General features: G+C 37.5%; 1 long non-coding RNA gene across 2 annotated transcripts; it reads right to left on the reverse strand.

Moving 5' to 3' along the window:
• Positions 1 to 1,516: 1,516 nt before the first annotated feature.
• Positions 1,517 to 4,902, reverse strand: LOC136245790 (uncharacterized). 2 transcript variants are annotated; one of them, XR_010696127.1, is made up of 3 exons: positions 2,306 to 4,902; positions 1,694 to 1,755; positions 1,517 to 1,639 (listed from the first exon to the last, which is right to left on the reverse strand). It is a non-coding gene; the product is annotated as an uncharacterized lncRNA (long non-coding RNA). The 2 variants fall into 2 exon arrangements; XR_010696124.1 differs by having other exon boundaries at positions 1,523 to 1,755; positions 2,306 to 3,498; positions 4,624 to 4,902.
• Positions 4,903 to 5,583: the final 681 nt, after the last annotated feature.

The raw sequence follows: 5,583 nt of genomic DNA on the forward strand, positions 1-5,583 counted from the left end.
TGAAATGCATCCCTTTAAGGATATTGATATTGCCTGTTAAGGATGTTGCTCAAATCTTTACCAACTAAACTTATGCTGCCTGCTATGTATATGCCAAACAAATCATTTGTGTATATGAGAGAGAATAGTAAAACATGCATGAAACAATTGATGTGTGGCTATAGTGCCTGACTAAAATGCCTTACATAGTATTGCAGTTACTACTAATCTAAGCTTCACATAAACCATTTACTTTCTGTCAGATGATTATTGTATGAGTTGCCAGCAGTGTGTAGGATGTCACCTACTCAATAGATATTTAACTGAATTATTGTTTAGTTATCCTGCTAGTCTGCCAGAACTGATCTGTCCAATCACTTCTTACAGTATCTATTTACAAACCTAAAGTAGGATTGGCTCTACCATTTTATTGGAACTATCAGTAGATAGCTACTAACACCATGCAAGCATTAAGCTGTCAACTCTAGGAGAAAATAGGTTGATCTGATCCACTACTCCTGGACCTTCAATATTCTATCTGTTAAACCTGTTACAGTGGTAATTTTCATGCCTGAAATAATATTATTAATTTTTGAAGTAGCTTAGTATACCACCTATCAAAATGTTCTGTAATATCAATTTACAAACAAAGTAATCTCCTGAGTTAGAATTTTATGCTTGCTTTATTGGAGGTAATTGTATTACATATTCATAATTGACTATCATCTATGCTTTCCCAGCCTCCATTATTCTGTGTACATTTAAGACTAGTATCCAGTAATCATGTGTGATTTATTTTCCCATTTGCAACTATGTTATTGATCAATTTCCTAAATGTTGGAGATTTGTCAGGTAAAAACTATAGCCTCTATGTCCCAGAATTATTTCATTAGTAAACTCTTGGCCAGCTAGGATAGTAGGCCAGCACCTTATAGCAAACTGTAACACTTAAATACCTGTACATTATAGTATATATGCTTTAATTGCTTTTCCAAGAATCATTTTTTTGGATTCTTTCCCCTACAGTTAACCACTGTTGGGTCATGAATATGGATAACTACCTGTTATTGTGGTAGACTGTTACTATTTTTCTTGTGTATAGGTCACCAGTAATACTATTGACTTCCTTTGCAGATAACCTTGTCAGTAAAATGGGTGTTCAGGAATCAAGTGTACCACCCTTGATCTACTGTACACATTAGAGCCAATCACAATTCTAAATATATTGGTTTAATTAATGATCACAGCAACTCAGTGGTGGAGCCATCCATCTTTAAACTAAAGAATTAGAGAACCCGTTGATTCATACAATATCACAATGCCCAAATAAACCAGTCAAATATAGGCTAAGTATTAAGGTGTACAAACAGCATTTTTTAGCGATGTTGTCTTAGTATGTACACATTGAGGTAAGCCCTGAAAAATCAGCTTTAAAATGTAGAAGTTTTCCTCAATATTGCAGCCAACTAGATGATTGAAGGTGTGAAGAGCAGACATGTGTGGTTTGGCTCCATTGCTTTTCTATATAAAAATGAATGGCGAAAACTTTGATTAGTAATAGTTTAAAATGCAGACATCACAATGAAAAATATTATTAGCAGATCAAACAGTACTACAAAATGTGTCAAATTCCATCCTTGAGTTGTTTTTGAAGGCTCAACTTAACATGTACATAAAATGGCATAGCAAACATTTTCACTTGTTTGGATTTCACCTGTTAACTTTGAGGTTGAGTCATTGAGATATTTGCCTGTTGATGCACACCAAACAGCTAATCTATATAAATAACGAAATAATATGTATAATTACAATATTTTGATGATATAAGTAATAGTTGTATCATGTACCCGAGTGATTTGCCTGATATGTACACCCAAACTCGAGGGCCGTTAGGCCCGAGAGCATGGGTGTACATATCAGGCAAAACACGAGGGCACGTGATACAACTGATATGTACCATGTAGGCTAATAACCTACTGTGGTGGGTGACTAATCACCCAAGCCAATACGAGGCAACCCGCTGGATTTATTATATAGAGAGTCTTGTAAAATTTGATTATGGGTCAGCGGCAAGTAATGTTGCAGTTACATTTGTTAACATAAATGGGAAAATCCTATGAATATCACGGAAGCACTCAACTTTGCGATTTAACAATTGTTTCAAAGTTGCTACATCGTTTAACCACTGTTTACAATGTTTTTTAAACATCCAGAGGGGTAAGCTTCGCTGTAGAGTGGTTACCTCGTGATATACGAAAAGTGGGCATGGTACATAATCAAACACGCGGACACGCGATTGTAAATTAACCATGACACTAGTTCTCACCTTAAACTTCTATTTGTCAACTCATAGGGTGGTAAGGGTGTCGAAACGCCTTCGTATGAGTGCTGTAGAATGCAAAATCGGGTTCATGGTTTTCATCACATGAGTAATAATAAACTCCCACAATCGAATACTGCCAGTATTCTTATATAAACAAACAACGTTACCTCATCAGATATATCAAGGCCATGGTACATTTAAATGTATCATGGCCAGCAATGGTTTATTTTAAATGTACCATAGCCAGCCATGGTTTAACTTAAATGTACCACGGCCAGCCAGGGTTTATAAGATATGTACCCTGGAATTTGGCTTTGAAGTTAGGTGGTTTCATGGTACATTTATAGTTATACCATGGCTGCAAGGGATTTTGCTGATTTATACACCTGAACCCCGAGGGTGGTAGACCCAAGGGGTAAGGATGTATATTATCAACAAAATCCCACTAGCATCTGACGATCGATTGTGTATCAGTTGCATGGAAAAATAGCTCTCAGACTGTTATTCCAGCGTCATTTTGTTTCAACACATGCCAGGAACTTTCAATTGTGGGATTGATTTTAGCGCGTAAAGTTTTTGAATACTACTTCACTATTGTGGCAGTAAGTAACTAAGTTAATACATTCAGTTAAGTACTTAGGACTATAAGCTACTCACCTAATTGTCATATTCTTCTTGTTTCATGGTCTGCTCAATGGCTGACACTCCCCCACACAGTGGGTAGAAATATGCATCCTCACATCGTCAAGTAATCGGTTTACAGATCATTTATCTTAGAATGTTACAGTAGTTTAGTTACTGTCAAATAATGAACTTGGCAACTACACTGAGACTTGCCTATTGTGTAAACTGAAACCCACAATGAAATGCTCTGTGTCCCTCAATAAAACGAGTCAAAGCATTTTGTATCTTTGAGCTGGTTGGGAATCAAAGCCATGAGCAAACCGTGTTCCCATGATATTACCCAGGTAATATCTAGATATTTCCCAGTGAATATGTGAGTTAAACCATGAGTGGCGCCTTTGAATTCCCACGCTAAGGTGGTGCGTATATAGTATACAGCAAGGTGGAGTCCATTATCATGAACATCAAACTGTACAAGAGACAAACCAAGCTGAACAACACCAGGATAAATTTGTTCACTGCCAAATGATCAATCCTTGGAACTCATTATGGTGCCAGTACTCATGATCATTCTGAATCACACATAAATGAACAGAAAATATATTTTCCTACACTAAATAATGTTAGGTATAATTATAGTATATGGCTTTAAATGGTTTTGAAAAACCTGTGCAATACTGTATACAGTGCAAAGTTTAAACTACAAAAAATGTCAAAGTTTGATCTGAGACAACAGCTCTGAAAAACAGACTCAAAATTGATTATGACTGAGACAAAACTGCAACACTTATATAATGTGTAACCAAATTCTTCTGTTCAATGAAGATCAGTCAGTATTTCACTATGAAAAGCTACACATTCTGTACATATGTGACATTGCCACATAGGCAATCATATTGTATGTATAAAAAGTACACACCAACCATTATTCTTGTTACACACAAGTTGTATTTAGGTCATAAATGCATTCACAACTATTACATCTGCTCCAACCATTATCAACCTGTACAAATATAGTCTGAAGGATAGTTCCAAGAAAAAGCCTATTGTATTATTCATTTTCCTGGAATCATTGTTGTGCCATTTTGTGGACTATGAATAATAGACATTGGCAACCACTGGTATGCCAGGTACTTTACCTTTGAAGCAGTATACAACCTTCCTAATACTGCTGTACATATATGGAGATATTGATTTAAGGCAAGAAAACTATAGGGCTAGCACTGAAATCACGTAACTGTTCATATCATCAATAGCATAAGAAAGCTAACCCTACAAATAGCACTGAACTGTCTTCATTCAAAGCACAAAATATTTTATAACATGATATGGCCACTACTGTACTAACAGTGTCAGTACACATCACTAAAATCAAATTCTGAATGGGCTTTATCTAGCCATTTTTCTCATACTACATAATAAGGCTATATGTACAGAGAGCTGTCAAGTTGAGCAATCTGGAGATTCTTAATTAATACCAAGATGAAACCACAGCATGCAATCAACTGTCAAATTATAGCCAGAGGCTCTTATTTCCATTATCAGCATGATTTCCCTGTTATTGCAAAACTGTTGAGAAGTAAGCAATACATTTACACTGTATATATAGCAGCTAGCTGTTATAACTACAGCTACATTTGGATAAACTGTGCTTATAGCTAAGCATTTTATGTGATTTCTGAACTAGCTTATCCTACCTGGATACTATGACAAACTGTCCTTTTGTATCTCATCCTACAAAACCATATTATGAATCTTGCACCAGCATACTGTATCTATATCTCTGAGCTTTTCGGTCTATTTTATTCCACGGACTGGACTGGACTGGACTGGACTGGACTGGACTGGACTGAACTCGTGGACTGAGCTGGAAACAGCTTTTAAACAATAATCCAAGAATTATCCATCTCTTGCACACCGGAGACACCACTATCAAGCTACAACTGCTGCTACTGGCTCTTCCTTACAAATCAAGACACTAGCGCACGCGGTAATTAATTAGAATACACTTACGATACATGCCGTACTAGCAGTGATACAGCGTGATAAAGGCTATTCTTGTAGCGTATATGTTGTTTTAGCACTAGTGTTACAGCTGTAGAGGTGAGCCAGTAATTATTCTTAGTAGGTAGCTAGGTGGCAACACCAGGCAAGGTGATGGGACCTGTCACGCGGCAGATGGTCCCCCGCCGCAAGTGGTCTGGCCGGACCAACTACCGCACCTCAAGTAGTCTGGCTGGACCATGTAAAGTTGCTGCAGATGGTCCGCCCTGCTGCAACTGGTCCCCCCAATGAAATCTCCACCATCAACTTCCCAGTTCAACGTCTTGATCAAAACTCACTGCCCTCCACGAAATACGAGTCCTGAAGCGAAATTTGAGTAATGCATGCCACCTATTAGTAAACATATAATTCTGAACATTGCATTGTTTTGCACGTCGTTCCTCGTGCAACGCGTTGTGGGCAGGTGTCCCTTTCATTTAAAAAAAAATACAAACAAAACATAGCAGTCAATCAAATACTTAAAATGAGTAGAGCAGTCACTAGCTACTTTTTCCCGGCCGGGATAGATTGACTGCCCTTGCCACTACCCCCAGCACTAGGTGTTAAAGTACTGGACAGCTGGAAAGACCAGCAATCAAACAAGGCCACTAGAC

This window comes from Dysidea avara, chromosome 2 (genome assembly GCF_963678975.1).
Source record: "Dysidea avara chromosome 2, odDysAvar1.4, whole genome shotgun sequence".
NCBI lineage: Eukaryota > Metazoa > Porifera > Demospongiae > Dictyoceratida > Dysideidae > Dysidea > Dysidea avara.